The sequence below is a fragment of the Osmia bicornis genome, chromosome 15 (assembly GCF_907164935.1).
Source record: "Osmia bicornis bicornis chromosome 15, iOsmBic2.1, whole genome shotgun sequence".
Lineage (NCBI taxonomy): Eukaryota > Metazoa > Arthropoda > Insecta > Hymenoptera > Megachilidae > Osmia > Osmia bicornis.
Window position 1 is genome coordinate 2,445,362 of NC_060230.1, and position 18,723 is coordinate 2,464,084.

The following is an 18,723-nucleotide window of genomic DNA, read 5'->3' on the forward strand; positions in this document are numbered from 1 at the left end:
AGATAACGGGGGATGACAAGGGAACACTAGCTGCACGCTCGAAAGATCCTCGACCAGGGTGTTACGAGGTCTCCAGGCGAGATATTAAATATCCTGTAGCTCGAATTTTAATTTTCAAAGCAACTTTTCACCTCCACACCCCTTCGACCTTCCAACCGGATGTTGGCCTTGCGGGCCTGCAGTTGTCACTTGTCGCCTTCCCTCCACCTCCGTTTTCAAACTTCCATACCATGGTAGAGTCCAACGATTGCCACCCTCCCTTTCCAACCAGCTTGTCGTCAACCCTGGCCACGTTGCCATTTATGTTTATGCTTTATGGAAGTTTTATATTAAATTTATGACGTTGCTCGTGCCGTGGAGTTTTATGATTTCGCGGCTGTAAACGCCCGTGTAGATTTATGCTCGAAATTGGGATTAAAATCGAGACGAGGGTGGCTCAAACGACGGCCGAATGTTTATCGTCGATGTAAACGGTCGCAAAGCGGCCGGTGTTCTCGTTCCCTTTTGTGGACGATGGAAAAAGGATGAAATTTCGAAGCCGGACTTAAGCTTTGATCGAACCCTAGCTACCATTGTCCGGAGAGAAATTAGATCTCCGCTTGTCAACGAAATAATACTGCTTTTAAACAATTCTCCCCGATATACGGTCGACTTTGTGAGACGAGAGTAGAAGGGAATGAAAAGGGAAACGATGACTGAAACTGGGAAGTGAAATTGCAGTGTCACGATGAACTCTTTATGAGCTGATGTACCGGTATAATGGAGGTGCACGTTCTCAGCGAGGATATGAGTCCACCGTTTGTTCGGCAATACCGTCGACGATTTAGGAGGGACGGTTTCTGTTCGGAATGCTGCTAAACGTCCAGTAGGTTGATCTCCTTCCTTGGGAAATTGTAATTTTAATGAGCTTTTCGAGGGATCGATTAACCCTTTGAAAAGAAATTTTTAATACACATTGTTATTCGCAACTAATATTAATTTTCATAATCTATAGAAGTGTGCAATCAAAGGTCTGGAGAATTAGAAAAGAGAATTTTCCATAGACACGTGTCTATCTTTCCTTATTAACATTGTTATTTTAAACACATATTCAGATAGAGAAAGATCACTTATTGTTAAGTATTTAAAACAAATTTAACCCAGAATCTAGTCACTCATTAGTAGAAACTACCAGTCTGAACCACAATGAATGTGGTCAGCAAATGATGGTGATGAGTTTTAAAATACTCCAATTACCATTCATTTTCTCTCTCTTTACCTCTATTTCAGCCGGTGGCGTATAATTGTTCAGAGATAACCAACGCCTGTCTTCTCTATCTTTATTTTATTTATTCCGATGAGAAACACTCGTGGAATACTGCCGGTGGGAAACTGTGTTAATTGGTTTGGCGAATTCACAATATGTGGGGTGTAGCTAATTATAAAGTCAAAGCACGTTCTGACGAAATGTGTTCTCATCCCCCTCGTTTCCATTTCTTCTTTAAATGAAAACAGAAATTGTATGATTATGTAATTTGTGTCGTGCAGTTGGTGATGCAGAAGAAATTTATTACGTTCTCACGTAATAATTAGCTAATTAGTATGATATTAATTTATCGAATAAACGATCAAACGAAAAATTACAAAACTTACCGCAAATTTTAATCAATCAAACCTGACATTTTCAATTCTCTCGTTTCGAAAATATTGTACACTCTTGGTGACAATTTGGGAAAAGTAATTTCTATGAAGGTGAGGAGGAAATCATGTGATCTAGATTCCCGCCACGTAGGCAATCGTCGAAAATTTCCCAAGGATTGTTCTAGCACGCGTTCTAATTAATTAAGATCTCCTCGCCCCTCGGTTCCCTGTCGTTGCATAGAACTCGAGCAGCTGGAAGCATTTGTTATCTTCTCTTTCATCGTTTCTCGTTCGTTAGATGTACTCGCTAAAATTACAAGAAGTCGGAGAAAGCCGGGTAGAGGAAGGGTGCTAGACGTTCGGGGCGTTCGTTAGGTTGCCAGCGAAATATCCGACATTATCTCACCGGCTTCGTCAACTACCTCGAATACCTTGAAAGCTGCTCGTTCGACCCTGCCATAATGAACCCGACCTTCGAAACAAAAGCTATTGCTTTCCAATCGCGATCTATTGATGCAGGAACCGGCGTACGGGGTCTGCAAGTTGCGGTCGATAAAATTGTCGGCTATAAATTAATATCGGGCCTCTCTCCATGGTCCGTCGCGCAGACTAATTGTACGTCTATGACACGTCGCCGACATAATTTTCTAAATAATCCTCCTTTTAATACGTGCATTGCCAAGCTAAATAGTTTGCGTGTAGTTAACGAAATTTATCGTTGTGTCGCCTTGAAGAAAGATGAAGGAAAGCCAGGGGGTGGATCTGAACAGCGAGGAAACTCGTGCGCACATGTATCCGTCTACGAGTATCTACACTCGCTGACTTTCTACCTAACAGAGAAAGTGGCTGCATCCGTGCTAAAGAGCACGAACAGCAGACATAGCTGCTGGAATAGTTTAGTTATGCAAATAGTGAACTCCGTGAAGGGAAGGGTGGAAGGCAAGAAGAGGCTGCTCCTTGTTTCCTAGTACTTCACCCTTAAGGCTACCTTACTTCAACGCGTCAAGGTTCCTTTTGAGTAGAGTTTCGGCTTAAGGCGCATTCATGACGAATATTAATGGCTGGCGACGATTAACGACGAAATTCAGGATCGTTAGTTCAAACACAAAGGGACAAAGAAGCGTCGAGCTTCGTGTTGCCAGAGAATTTTCGGATTGTTCTAGTTTACCATTCTCGTGGCTCAAAAATACGAGTAAATAAAATTTATAATGTAATTCGAGGAAATTTGGAAATGGGGCTGAATTATTTCTTAAATAAAACGAAGAAAACAATTTAATTTTTATCGACATTGCATGCATTCGTAAATTCTTTGATAGAAACATAATTTTTAATAAATTATGTTCGTTGAAGTGGCTTCGCCGTGACGAATCGACCAGTGAAGTAGTGCTTCAGTTACTTCGCGATGCTCCGACAAATGTCCGGTAATTTTTCAAGGGGGATTACAAAAGACGACAAGTAACATCCTAAAGGTTGTCTAGCTTAACAAACGAACGGAATTCGTAACAGCGTGTTGAAGCGGAAAAGGAAGGTCTTAGCTAAGGGTGAGTCCCTAGGGATTCGCAGTGACTTCCTTTTGCACAGGGGTCAGTACGAAACGCCCACTTCCTTCGACGAGAATAGAATTATTGGGTAAATAAAACGTGGTTCGATGAGTCACCGATGTGAATCACCATCTGCAATCCAGTATAAAATTTGTAAATAATAATGATCTAAACTAAATTAACAAGATTTTTTACAAGCAGAATTTTTAACAATTTTATTCAACGGTTGTTAACAATGGTTGTTAACAAGAGAAACGTAACGAATATCATGTTTCAACGCAGTTTTATTAAAAACCGAGGAAGGATCGTTTATTGCATTCTATCGTAGGGTATCTCTCTACGGAAGAGATAACAAGGAAAAGAAGAGGAGCATAAAGGAATCATTTCTCGACACAAGAACCGGGGTTTCCAATGCGGAAGAAACCGAAGAGAACTAAAGTTGATACGTGAACAGACGTAAAGTTACAAAAGGGAACTTTCCTGCTTGAAAGGTTCGAAATCGAGTTGGAAATTTTTTAAAAACGAAAATCGAAACTTTACGAGATTTAATCTTTTGATGAAATTCCAACGCCCTTCGGTACTATCGAATTTTTAAATTTTCCATTTTCTTGATCTTCGATGATATCAAAATTACGATAAAAAGAATATAAATATTAATGGAAGAAATTTATGATCTCGGTACCTTCGACGTCACTGATAACTGCTTCTCGATGAAAGTTCAATTCGTGGAATCAATTTTACGTCGTTTTCAATCACGGCCGGGATGGACCTCATTTTCTGTCGAATTATCGGAAAATAGTACAAAGGACGATGTATCTATTGGTACCCATTGAACCCTGTATATAATATGTAAAGAAAATGAATCCTCGAGATAGCAAAAGAGACAAATATTAATAAACTGATTTAATCGTTCGAGCTAATATCTACTTCGTAATCAACAATTGTTAGCAAAAATTCAGCTCCTCCATTGGGAGATAAAAATCCGTAGCGAACGTCATGGTGGGCAACATGGTAAACAGGGAAAGAATAAATCCAATGCATCGAAGTGGCGGAAAATGTCGTAGGGTCAGTAAGGTAACTCCTCTTGGTTGAACGGGGAAAAATTCAATAAGCCGCTTATTCTAGGGTGCAACGTGGTTAGCCACGTGGAAAAGTTTACGATGCTTGTTAGTTTCGGTACAGTAGTGCCTTAAAAGTAGCGCAGGATATAGGGAGTGGTTCTCCAGACAAACAGCGCCACCCCTTTACGATGCACCCTGTAGCAGTTGATAATATCTGGTAAGCCATTACTTCCGTTTTCCGGGCGGACCCTCTAGCTTATCTTAAACCGGGAAGGCGGACGAGAAACCATCCTAGAGATTTAAAGTAAATTGCAGTCGGCTATAAACTACCACCCACCGGTTTCCCCTCGTCTTCCATCCATTCATCGTTTTGCTTTCTTCGTTGTCTTCTTTCTCTTTCTGTCTGTCCACTAACCTTCATACTTTCTCGAGTCTTCCGTAATTCACTGGAAGATAGATGTAGGTACGCGTTGATGTTCCTACGTTTTGAAACCCTTTTTCTGCCTTGTGTATTATTGGTATTATTAATCGTGATAGTCACAATTTTGTGATGTCATAGATTTCATCTGTTCATGAATATTTTAAAAAGCTGAAGGGAAGAAGGTTTTGTATCGTTGTCGTGTGTAGTTGCAAACAAAGTAAAGACAGATGAAAGATTAGAAAAGCGTGATGAAGGTTCGTTTAATGAGGAAGAGCAAACCGTGGTACAATTTTAATGGTTTGGTAATAGAGATGGAGATATCAGACCGTTTGCCTGCCAGAAGCAGACTCGAATGAGAAGCCATAGAAACTCGGGGAATGTAGACGTTTTCTATTTACCGACTGGCTTCCCATCTTTATTCCATCTGCAAAAGGGCGCTTCTTCAGCTTCATCTGAGACCCGGAATTATGATTCGAGATAGGCTTCAGATGTGCCCCGTTTAAACGATACTGCAACATCTGATAAGGAATGAAATACTCCTCTCAACGGAAGTATTTACAGATAACTTCAGCTTCAACTGCATTTCCCTGGTTAGCAGTGCTATCTGATTACGATTTTGTAAATCCTTCTTCAGACTAACTATCTTTATTTCAATTGAGAAAATAAATTACACCTGGGTTTGATTCTATAATTCTTGTTTATTTTGTAATTAATTAAAATTTTGCTGTTCACAAGAGGAAAATATGAAACAAATGTACTAAGGGGATTTATTAATTTGTTTTAAAAATTGTAGAAAATATATATTCGTTCTGGATGTCGCACCCTTTCAATGGCGAGCAGTTAGTTGGCCAGAGAGTGGAAACGGTGTGGCTAGAGGTAACTTCGCCAAGAGTTACACGAGCGATCATTAATCATGATTCTTAATTGCCTCGCGGCTACCTAGATCGAGGCGAACGAACAATTTAGGGAGCATCCTATTGATTTATCAAATAAATCGTGGCACCGACCGACGCTGCCGTCGAGGTTGCGGAATGGATTCTTCTTCCTCGTCGTGGAAGCAATTTAATCCTCTTTAACGATCCCGATTCCATTGAATTAATTCGATTCAGTTTTCTTTGCCCGCGAGAAGCCGTCGGCTTGTTCGTAAAACGTAATCACAAAAGTGTTTCCAATTCAACCTGAAATGAGTTATACGCTTTCTAGCCAGTTGTTTCTGCGTTGTTGTACCAGCTGCTTCAACGTTTCGATTAAATTTGTCTGTTCAAGCAAGCTTTTTCGCTTTTCCGGCCCATTTATCACGTAAAAATACATTTCACCGGTTGGAAAAACTTCCGTTCTTTCTCTGACACATTTATGTACAGAACGTCTAATTTAACTCGACTACTCTGAACGATTTTACCTTTCGTCAGGTAACAGAATGTATGTAGAAAAGATAAATTTTAATTATTGCTATATCAGTGAAAACAAAAATAGCGGAGTCTGAAACAAAATGAGACTCGAAATTGGGTTAAAATTGGGGCTCTCTCCACGGTCCGCCATCCGAGGGTTAAATTGAACTAATCATTCCATGAGCGTTTCACGATCAATGAGTTAAATGGATCGTGTTTTCTTGTCGAAGAATAAAGTGAATCAATACGAGATGGAAACTAATCACTTTGAATGAAGATACAGCATCGATCGGCCAACAGTTCAAACAAGCAACAAAGGTGTACACGGTCGCAATCTCTCAGAGACGTTCGAAAGCTTTCCGCGAAGCTTTCAAATCAAAGATCAACCAGGCACACACGATTTCTCTTGGGTGTACTTTCCGGTGAATTCGCATTAATCATTAGCAGTGTACGGGGTCGGAAAAGCATTCGTAAGGCAGACGAGAAAGCAGGTGAATGCGAACGTCAGTTCGTTCCCGTATATACGTATACAGAGGAGAGGGCACGCATTTAAGACGCGGTGAAAGAGACTCGGAGGAAATGGCATGGCACAGGAAGCGAAAGGGAAGACCAAGACCGAGAGCGATTCACGCGATTCGCGTATCCGCTTATGAAAACGGGCATTTGAAGGTTGGAAGGTTTCCGGAGAGAAAGAAGGATATCAGTGAATCTATTTGCTGGTCTTGGGAGCTACTCCCCGGAGTGTCTCATTAAAATGCTAGCCTCATTTTCTTTCAAACGAACCCGCCACCGTGTTCTAGCCCCCACCCTTTCCAGGGGTCCAGTTGATTTCTCTCTCTCTCTCTCTTTCCATCTTTTTCTCTTCAACATTGCCCATCGCCTTGGTGGTTCAACAAAGTGGGAAATGAAGCAGGGCAAACGTCAAAAAGAGAGATGGCAAATACGACAAGCTTCATCCAGCCAGCAGGTGAGCAGAAGACCCCATCCTCAACGGAGCAAACCAAATGACGGACAAACGTCCCCACGTTGAATCGTCCGGCAACCTCGCTGAAATTACTCATTCTATGAATAACCAGGCGAGCCAGAACATCCAGCTAACTAGCAGCTATCTCAGTCCGGAAAGATGATTGGCCGGTCGATTGGTCAAGCCTCCGGCTGACAGAATGGACCCCTGGCTCCTTGGAAGGGGAAATATCCCGGGAAAGAGGAAAGCGAAACGCCACACTGCACCGGCTGCGTTTCAGCGTCCTCGAAACCGTGTAAATAACGAATGAATGAGTGCGATGTAGTATATCAGATTGAAAGGGGCCAATTGAATAATAACTGATGAGGGATGAAGTTTTTCTCCAGAGAGATGTGTCGTTCGAATCGAATTGAATGGATGCTTTGTGGTTTTTCAGTGGGATATATGGAATGGTTTTTAATTTGTTAGAATTTTTTATGAGCTTCTCGGTAATGATGTACTAGTTTAATTAATACATTTACTACCATTGATGACTTCAATATAATAGGGTGATTGATATGAAAAAGGAAAAGAAAATTTTTTAACACCATTGCTTAATTAAATGAAATTTCAAATTTATTATTTACAAACATTTATAAAATTACAAAACTTTCACAGTACATAGAGCCATACGTTTTCTATTTGCTCTTAGAGTTCTTTCATTATCGTACCATTTGTTATCTTCGAATAATCTGAAAGAGATTGAACGCTAAGACTGATGTCTGATATATTATACGCTTATACTACTGATTGTGGGTTCCACGCCATCCAGGTTGAATCACTGGAGCGCGAGGGAACAGGATCAATTCTGATCTCACCTAAGGATAAATTATCCATTACGTGGTATGGTATTACAATCTATAAATAAATGTAATTGTTAATAACAATTGATAATGGAATATTTCAATAATAATACGAAATACAAAATTAAATTAAAATTGGGGCTCTCCATGGTTCGTTATGCAAGGATTAAATTGAAATGATCTTTCCATAAGGGTTCCACGATCAAAGAGTTAAACGAATCGAATTTTCTTGTCGGAAAATAAATATAGCAGTCTTATTTTCATTATAATACTAAAACCAGCAAAGTATACTTAACATCGTAGCAGTTTTAGAATTATATTACTGTTCATCCGATTAAAAATTGAACGTCGAAACGATCTCTGATGGTATTAAATTACTGAAACAATGTGATCATAGGGGAGTTAGTAATTCTGTTTCGAGACGTTGGAAAATTTAGTTTCCAGGAGTCAAATCGCTTGTCTCGCGGGACTAGAAAGTCGAGGTAACTGAGAAAACTTCTAGACGAATCGTTCAAACTCGTCGAGCTTACAGCAAGATATCCGGTTGCTCATCCTTTGTTCAGAAGTGTACGACTTGATAAAATACCTCGTATCGTAACAGGAGCGTACCATCCACCTGTTCCTTTTCCCCTTTTATGCGAGCATTAATCTTTCGCCCCGTAGATTTTTCAACGCTACCACCGCGAGGTTCGAGGTGTTCCTAACTTTAACGAGTTACCATAGGTGTGTGGATAATTGCTCGTCGTGTATGATTTATTAGTTGCTGTTTTATTGAATTACGCTCGACGTTCTCGCCACGAGGAATGTGGCTCGTAAAAATTGAAAAGGGGCGTACAGAGATCCCAACTACGCTAAATTATTTATTCTTTTTAAACCTAGCGTTATTTATTATATATCTTATCATTTTTAATATTTAGCTCTAAAAACAATCATGCCAGACGGAAGTCTTATGTTCTACTAAAAAATAAATTTCCGTCAAAATAGCTTCGTCTCCGGACTGTTCATTGGCCAAGTCAGGTGATAGACGTGGTAGGATGAAGAAAAGGAGATTGTAAGAGCAGGATGACGCAAAGGTGAGTCTGGGGCTCATGAAGGGGACCGTTATAGGAGCACTTCCGGCGTGTTGACATTGCAGCCAGTTGACCCGGATGGTTCAAAGAGAAACAACCAACGCTGATCGCCGGTTCTGATAGTGGCAATAGAGTCTAGATTACCTTCAGCGGTGCTCAAGCGTATCCGGCATTGTCGAACGGTGTCCGTCAACCGTGAAATGTCTTCTTTCCTATCCGTTGACATCTCCCTGAAGCACCTCTGACTCCAACGATTCCTGGGATCGTTAGAGTCGAGTGCATAATCTGAAATGCATGCATCTAGACAGACTCAAAATGGCGTGGTAGTCCCATTCGTTTGATATACTCCCTCTGCTTGAATACGTGAACCAACCACTCCACATTAAAAGCTTTTAGCAATTAACGTTATCCTCATTGACAGTGGCCTTTCAAGCTTTGACATTCGTTGATGGTTTTGAAGAAAGGAATTCTTGAAATAATTGTATATGCTGATTTTACTTGATTTTTCAAAGCATTATGATGTTACGGTATGTGAAAAACGTGGAGAGGCTGAGGTAAAAATGAAATTCAATATTTTCTATGAATTTGTTTGTTTTAAGAATTTCTTTCATTTCTAGTAATTTTAGAAGAAACTGTATTTGGATACTTTCTGCATTATAGATACTGGATATTCGAATAACTGCTATCTCTATTTCTGCTTCAATTAGTAATTATCAATTAAAGATAATTACCAGTGAGATCTTCCATTTTTAATTGCAATATTTAGAAATAGCAGTTATATAGGATAGAGTTCGATGATCTGGTCTGGTCCGGAAAATATAACATGCTAAATATTTAGTCAATTTTCTGCAGAAATTGAACATTCCAAGTTTTTGAATAATTTAAGTACTTCCTTCTGTGCTTCGTAGACTTACTCAGGTTGAAGCACAATCATTCGTCTACTGCATTTTGATAGGTTTACTTAAGCAGCGTTCCTGATTTATTAATTTGAAGTTTACAATTTTATGCAAATGACTGTAGAAAATTTTATATCAATATTTTCAAACTTAAACCCCAATTTCCAAATTCAATAAACACGTTTAAATTAACGGTGCAATGACAAATCTACGTGCGCCGACCGTAAAGTAATATCATTTTCATGCATGTTAAGCTGACTGACACGCAAAATGCGAGGAAGAATATTCTAAAAAGAAAAGGAAACAGAGCACCCTGTTCGCGTCACACTTTCTTGCTACCAGTTTATTCAATGGAAAGTTTTCAAGGCGAAATTCTCATAAATTATGCTCGTGTTCTTTTATCAAATTTGGCTTATTTCTTGGACAAAGGTTAGTGAACAATAGATTTAAAGAAAGAGGAACTCTTGAAAGGCATTGTGAAGAAAGAATGGAATTAATTGTATCCATTGTCGTAATCTCTCTATAGTTTACTACTTTTTTATTACGCTATTCTATGGCCTACTTTTGCTTATTTAGAAATACATATTTGAGACGTTTCATTTCTGTAGATTAAAAGAGGAAAATTATGAAATTGCAGCTGGAGAAAAATAATTTAAAATCCTTGTGTTACGTTTAGATAGATTGATACATTTATTTGCAAAAAATTTTACATTATCAGACAAAATATTGTCAATAGTAAATAATCTGGAAAAAAAAGAAATCATGAATTTCTTCCTAACAAATGTGTTATCAAATGAAAGAATCGAGGGTTCGAAGGAAGAGCTATTCATTCAACAACCGCACTGAAAATGATTTCTTCGTCCAAGTGGTATATCTTAGCGACCCCTGATCGAAGAAGAAAAACTCGAAGGAAAATGGTTTGCGAGTTCATTCCGTTTCTCGAGCCGACCGGCATAAATCTTAGCTCGACCTCGAAACTTCAGGGTACCAGCCACCGCCATAGAGATGATGTATCGCCACGTAGGTGTGCTTCTACCCGATAAAGATATAATTGGGACTACGAAGTGTGTTCAGTGTTGGCCAACACAACACGTGGTCATCGATCATTTCATCCAGCCTGTCCTTCGTCCAATTATCTTCCAACCTTGTGTACATTTTAGACGCGTATGCTCCGTAATTGAAAAACTTGTTCGCAACTCACCAGCTGCTTGGAATGTCTTCCGGTACGCCAGACGCTACGTGGAATAATCTCCTGTGATCTCGACTTCAATGCTCGTACCAGCTTTTCCTTCGGCTTCGAATCAATTATTCTTTAAAGGAATTTTCCCTTCGAGTATCAGTTGCTTTATCATCGAATTCCTTTTGAAATAAAAAGTATAAATATGCTCCGATCAAATAATCGGAGATAAGGTGTTGATTTTTACAGTAGAAGAAACCGTGTATGGTCTGACATATAGTCGCAGGGAAAAAAGAGAGCTCTAATTTTAATTTAATCTCCTATTTCACATTTTTATTTCCTATATTTTACACTGTTCCTTCTACCTTTTACTTTTAGATTAATGTGCTTATACATGTTTTGTAAGTTTAAGTCTTGATTGATCCAGTCTGCGCTGTTTAAGGGTTAATTATTAACCCTTTCGCTATTTACTCGTTTGGAATCTTAATGAAATTTTATAATTAGACTACTGGAATTGCAACATTTTTCTTGTTCACTCCAAAGTTGATGTAATTATTATCCACAAGTTAATTTTATTTCACAATCAAGATATTCGTTTGAGGTAATATATCTTTCACTTGTCGAGCCAATCGAATTTCATTGAAAAATACCTCCTTATCTACGTTTTTTAAGTCTTTCAATAGTTTGATTCCAACAGTCATTTGTCTTCTACATCTAGCAAGATCAATTCTTACGTTAAATGGTTCTTTCCTGTGTTCCTCTATCTACCATTATTTTCAAAATACTTTAGTGTCATTAATTGAATCAATACAAATTAATATTTCTTCAATTTCTCGCGTTATTTTCTATTTAACTTTGAATACTTATATACTTGGTTCGACTATTTTTAAAGAAATATTGAAGTCTGTTAAAGGGATTTTACTGTACCGAGTATCTTTGATCAAAAGACTCTCGCGTTCACAAAATCTTTTGTTTATATAACAGATTTGTAAACGCTTTCATGACTGAGAACACATTGCGTAAGTAGGGTTTGCGCAGTTAGTAGAACGTTTATTAGCGTCAACAGAAGTTCGCTTGTTCGATTCGTTGATGCCAAGAGCGCGGTAAGTGCGTCGTCGGCAGAGCCCCGTTTCCCTAACGTTTCTCATTAGCCTAGTAGTAAACTTCATAGCCGCTTGTTACCAGGAGCTTGAGAATCTGTGAGAATCACGGCAGTTTGTCGCTTTTGCTTTGTACGCACGAATAAAAGCGTATTCGCGTTTAACGTCACTCTGTCGAGCATGACACAGTGCGTGCGTTCGACAAATAGAATTATATTTTCTACTTCTTTAGGAAAAGGGTTAATCATTATTTAGATTCTAAATTATTCAAATAATACTAAATAATTTTGCTACTGAAATAAGAATTTTAATATTTTTAATATCACTTGTTCGATAACCACATACCAAATCTGATTTCCATTTCAGTGCTTCCTCAGCTGCCGAAGGGAGACGAGAAATTACCTTGGAAGGCAAACAAATCTTTCCATAAATCGTCCCTGGTCGAACGCAAGCAGATTTTCTGAAAATTCTATCGCGCGTACCCTCGTAACGAGCCCCTTTTTAAAAAGAGAAACGCTCGACTTAGCGTCATAACCGGCAACCGGCAGTCAGCAGGTAGGACGAATAGCAGGGTATTTCGAAGGTTTACACGAGGAATTCTGCATCTTGCCGAGGACAATGGAAAGCTGAAGACCGTCATTAACCGTGGAAGAGGTGGGATGTATGCTGTAGCCTTGAAACAAGAGCACCCCGAAACAAGCCAGGTTCGCGTCTTTGGTCCCATCTGGACCAGCCGTGTCAAGCGGCTCGTATAGGTCTCAACTCTCTCTCTTTCTCTATTCCAGTCTATTGGTCCTGCCACACGGAAAACGACCACGCACACAGTGGGTCAGGTAAACGATGACTGGCAACAGAAACCCACGAATTTCGCGGAGTTTCAGGCTTTCGAAACAATGGAAACTTGTCCGCTTCTCTGGATCCCTCGTGGATTAGGCGGGCAACGTCAGCCACGGTATACACGGTTCCTGATAAATAGTTCCTTTCCGGTATAATTCGGGGATCTACGCTATTGACCCCTCGAATTGCTGATGAAAGAACACTGTGACAGTTCCTGAAATATGTAGCTGAGCCAAGGCAGAGATTAACTAAGGTAGGTAATTATGACGGCAAACAGAAGATAATTAGCTATTTTAGTACATTGAATGCCACTTGAATTTTTATAGAAATCAAAGTACTTATATTAAATATTTAAAATGATGGATAATAGATACAATGGGATGTGGTAGAAATAATAGACAAAATTTCTTCAATAAATAGGGAACTTATAAGTAGATGTAAAATGAAAACACTAACATTTATTCGAGTTAGAAATAATATTACTTCTTATTATGCGAAACAACACGGTTCAGCAGATGCATAGATCCTGGAGAGCACCAGGTTTCCTGTGTTTTTAGTGCTACTTGGAATACGAATTGTGCTAACGTTTCTGGATCACTTGATTTAAGATCTGAATTATTTTAATTTTCTTAATTTTATTCAATTACTTTAAATATTATTTTTGAACATGATCTAAATTTTCAATTTAAAAAATTTACTTAAACGCGGATCAAAAATGACACTACTGATGTTCGTAAGTTGAATTTCGGGGACGCGATATCTTATCGCAAAGAACATCAAGCCACGTCGGTGTTCGATAAATTTTCAAAAGGTAGAGTAGCCAATACGAAGAGCCTGGAGTCGCAAGCTCGAAGCTTGCGAAATGCCGTTTGCGAGCTGATTAATGGTCCAGGCTTATGTACCGCAGGCCTTCATCCACTTCAACATCGAGAGCCATCGACTCGAACGTTCATCCTGGCAAGTATCTTCGTAATGCGCGTTCGTAGAAAACGATAAGTTAAAAAGACCGGAAAAAAGACCGATAACGATGCCGACGTCCGTCTTGATATAATACATTAAATACCGACTGAAACGTACGTCAGAAGTTCCTCGAGTACTCGCGATAGAAAACTGTATGTATCCATTTAATGATCAAATAAATTCGTTTTTTATTTCGATAATTCTTAACGATCCAACGGCATAGTCCGACTAGACGCGGAGCGATTCTACTTCAGCCGGATGTAATCCGAAGAACGGGAACGTTCAAGGGAAAGAACGAAAAATGAAATTTCGGATTATCGTCTGTTCCTGGATGTACTCGAGAGTAACCATGAACGAAACAATTTCCTCACTCGCGACTGGTAAAACGAGACGATAGCCGGGTGCTCGACGTCGGCAGGACATCCGGGCATAACTCGAGCGTAATCGTACCCTGGATAACTGGCTATCCGCTAGAAAGCGGATAATTCCACGCTCTTCCTGTATTTCGTACCAGACCACTTTCTCGTTCGAAAGGCGAATTGGCTGGTTTAAAAGGGGCGTAAGGGACGAGAACGGAATGGCAGATAAAAACTATGCGAGAATGATCCTCTTACGGGAGGACAGTGATACCGTTACGAACGGAAAATAAAGAGGTAAGAAAGGGAGAGTCTAACTGGAACAGGATAGACGGGGGGGAAAGAGAAACGGGATGCTTTCTTGTCGACGATAAAGATTTAATGTTGTGTGTCGGTGGGTCGAATCGTGTAAAAGAACAGGCGTGATCCTGCTTTCTTGACTCGTCTTTCAACGAAGGGAATCCGCTTGCGAGGCGAACACTCGTAAAACCGTTTACGTGACACGTCGAGGTACACTGTATTTACATTTATTTATTAGCAGTATTATTTTCAGAAATGGATATTGATATAAAATCGAGAAGCATAAATAAGGGTTGCGTAGTATTTTTAGAACAAATATAAAATTTTCCATCCGTGTTTAAAATCAATTAATCTATTTTTCAAAATAGAGTTATTCTTGTGACGATTGGTAATCATTGCTAATTGAGGTTTACAAAGTAAACATCCGCGAAGAAAGACCTCGATCGAAGTTAGTAAAGCAAAGAAGCATCGAAAGGGAGAAAGTTGGAAGAAAATCAGCGGAAAAGCGGAAGGAAGCTTTGATCGTTGGCGCGATCGACGAGGCCGGTAACACCAGAGGTTCAGTAATTGGCTGTTACATTTTAAACAACCGGCCGCGTACGCTTTAATTTACTTTTATTTCCACCCGGGGAATTTTCGTTCCCGTTTTCACGGAGGTTTTTAACTGGACCCGACCTCCGACTGGCATTGGCTGCATTGCCTGGAATAAAAGGATCTTTCACGAATCCGCCGCCCCTATCCGTGCTTTTATTCTCAATTTCGCAACAGCCCCGCGATACAATTCCTCGTAGAATTACGGAACACCGACTACACGGTGTAATAAATAAAAAAAGAAGAAAAAAAAGGAAAGAAGGTACAAGAAAGAAAATGAAGACTAAAGCGCGAACGGGAGAACCTTAAAGTTTGTCCCAGATGCATTGTTGAAGGGATTGCTGGTAAATTGTAAGGGAAATATGGTCACTTCGTATCGTAAAAAGAAGGAAAAACAGAAAGGTTCTTTTTATCGCTTTGGTGGAAAGATGTTTAAGAGCGTTTCGCAGTTTCCCAGGAAATTATGCGAGATAAATCGAGCGACAGGGATTCGAAGTTTGTCGTGCAATTGTTAGGTGATTTAAATTGTTCAGAATAAATAGAAAAACGTACGATTGGTGGGAATTACACTGAAATCGATGTTAAACGTAGACACATGTGATCGCAAAGTGTCTCGGCGAAGTTAAACCAACACCGTTGAAACGGGTTAGAGTTAGATGACGGTAACAATGGTGGCGCGAGGGGATGCGGCACGAGATGGAGGTATCCCCATAAATATTAATTGAGTCCCCATCGGCGTCGTACGAGGGCGTGGAATTTCCAACGACGGGTCGTACAGTAGAAAACGAAAATCCGCAGGCCGCAGAACCATAAATTCTCAAGTTTCTGCGGCTGTCTCCGGCAACCCACAGAATGACAAAGAGGGGATGGAAAGAGGTAGCTGGTGGACCCCCGCTAACCACCCTCCTTCTCTTTCCACCCAGCTCGGTTCAGTTACTCTAGCTCATTGCAGCTTCCTTCCGTTTTCTATTATGTTACGTACATGCGGTATGCTGAATCGTCCGAGGCGGACTGCTTTCTACCCGCAAGGATCCTGTCACCACCGCGACGCTGTTTCACTATTTGCATACTTTACTACTTTAAACGAACAGCACGCACTCCACTCGCGATTTATCGGACTCTGAAACATATACGAACATACGGTATTACTCAAAGTATTTGCTAATTATTAATCGTACATGAAGTTTTCTGAAACCATTATGCAAACACTCGTCTGATATAACAAATTATTGCAAAATTAATTCGAAACTCTGATATTTTAATTTCAAGTTGGTTCAAGCTGGTTTGTAACTTAAAAAGAAATGATTTTTATATTCGTATTTAGTATTTTTTTTTATTTGTTTAGTGATATGTAACAGTTTTTCTTCTTTCATTTTTTCATATTGTCATTGAACTCAATTTTATACCATGCTCAATTGCAGTGGAATTTGAATAGAGGGAAAGGTCCATTTAAAATGTCCTAATCTTTAAATCGGACCTCCACAATATTTCTTCTGCCAAATGACGGCAAAGGACACTTTCCCACGCTTCTGAAACCGATTCATCGTGCCACATGTGAACCCACGACCGTTTCCAAACCGTTGATGCATTTTCTGATTGTGTATTTCCGGGAGTTCAATGAATTTTTCCGAGAGATTACCAATCGAACAAATGGTCGACATTTTCAACGATAACGTAGCGTTTTCATCCCTTTCGTTAAGGGGAGTAGCTAAAATAGAGGGTGATTTCTGGCTCATTGTATTCATTAATTGGTATACATTTGTTTTCTTGGAATCATTTTATTTATAAACAAATTTGTTATTATACAAATTTTATTTACCATTAAATCATGTTAGACTTTTTCGATTTTAATTGGAAAATTTTTAATATGCTTCCAGGATGATCAATAATATAGAATACAATTTTTAAGTAAAATTTCAATTTGAATATCTGTTGTAAAATAATATAAGCGGATTTTTTATTGAAATTGATGACGCACACAGCAGAAACATATCGATATATTGAATCAGATGAAACGAATGATTGAATTGCGTTTTTACGTTTAACATGAACGACGTGTTTCTGAAAATCTGACGGCTTAAAATCGTAAAACTTTCATGGGAAAATATCCTGCAGGAATGCAAATATTTCGAGGGATTCATCTTTCTTCTTTTGTAAAATTTGCGAGGAAAGATTAAAAACTTTGAAAAATTTTCACTGCAGATTTCGAAAGCAAATCAAAGAATTACAGTGCAACAACAGACAAATCATCTGCAATAATATTTTCATAGTCGTGGCGTATATTACAATAATACTAAAAAAAAAATTTTTAAAGCAAGTAAATAGTTGTAACCAACCAAGGATAAAGGGAAAGCCTACTGGTCCGTGGAGAAAGTTGTTTGACGATAATAAAGCGCTATCTGACTTCCAGTTCGAGTCACTTAACGTCTGCAAGAACATTTAAAGTCCTTAGGATCATTCGCGCTATAAAACACTATCTTCCTTAGCTTCTTCCTTGCAGCTACTTATTACAACGACATTATCCTCGCTTTCCCTCATTAGCTACCCCATCAGCGACACTTACTTCCGGCCGTTTTCCCATTTCGAACCTGGTCACCCGTTACAAAGAACCACGAACGCCATAGATAACGCAACTTTCCTTTCTTTATCTTCTATTTTTACTTTTGCTGTTCTTGCTATTGTTCTTACATTAGCTCGAGTTGCAAAGTAACTTTAGTATTTCCTTAAGAAAAAGATCTATTCTGTCTATATTATGCAAATGGTGTACCATTTTGAAATTCTACGAGGCAAAATATTGCATTAATTTCATCGTGTAGCTGTTTGACCATTTCTATCTCAGTTCGTTTTAAGACAAGCACATTGTCCTTTTTAATATGCACCGGAATAAAACATCATTCGGTTAGGGGGAAGTTCCTCACATTTTTCCCCGTCGACTTTAACACACGGATCGTTGAATATTCATAAGTAAAGTACGATGAGAAAGTTCAATCTGGAAGAAGTAAAGGACCGACTTCGTTAGGGTCTACCCCGGCCCTCTTCCAATCTAGAGTTACCTTCTTCGTTGAAGCTTCGGATAAACTTTGATAAGGTAATATTGTTACTGGTACTTCAGACAAACGAACAGCTTTCTACTTTACTAAAAGGAACATGTTTGATGTCACTTCGGCCGAGATGGATCAGATATAAAATTACGAAAATCGTGCGTAAGATGAAAACTTTCGATAATCCCACCGCCGTCCCGGCAACTAAGAAGTTTCTCCTCTGAGGCTTAAGGATAAGCCGACGTTTCAGGATAACGACCTTAAGAAAGACGTTGAAACCGAAGCAAAAGTTTAACTTGTAAAATTTCCCTTTCGACAAGCCACTCGTGGTTAACAGAGTCAACGATTACTCGATGACATTATTAATTTCATTTTAATTGAGTGGAAGGATTAAGGGGTTTCCAGATGAGTTACATCCCTGAATTCTCTTCTATATGTCAAAAAATATTAAATACAATATTTTTTCACTACTGCTCTTTTTTTCAAAATTTTAATTTTTCAAGTTTGATAATCCCGGGCCTCGGAAATCTTAATTCGCTCCTGAGTGGAATGAAATTG

The 18,723-nt window shown here is 39.1% G+C and overlaps 1 protein-coding gene across 4 annotated transcripts in view; it reads left to right on the forward strand.

Moving 5' to 3' along the window:
* LOC114882850 (hemicentin-1-like) overlaps positions 1 to 18,723 on the forward strand; it is a 212,536-nt gene that overhangs the window by 179,987 nt on the left and 13,826 nt on the right. For 2 of the 4 annotated variants that reach the window (XR_006830155.1, XR_006830158.1), the window contains 2 exons: positions 12,447 to 12,784; positions 12,866 to 13,170. The gene's annotated coding sequence lies outside the window, so the exon portion shown is untranslated. Of the gene's footprint in view, positions 1 to 8,821; positions 8,911 to 12,446; positions 12,785 to 12,865; positions 13,171 to 13,243; positions 13,819 to 18,723 lie in introns of those variants that run through there. The other 2 variants (XR_006830157.1, XR_006830156.1) reach the window with 2 other exon arrangements.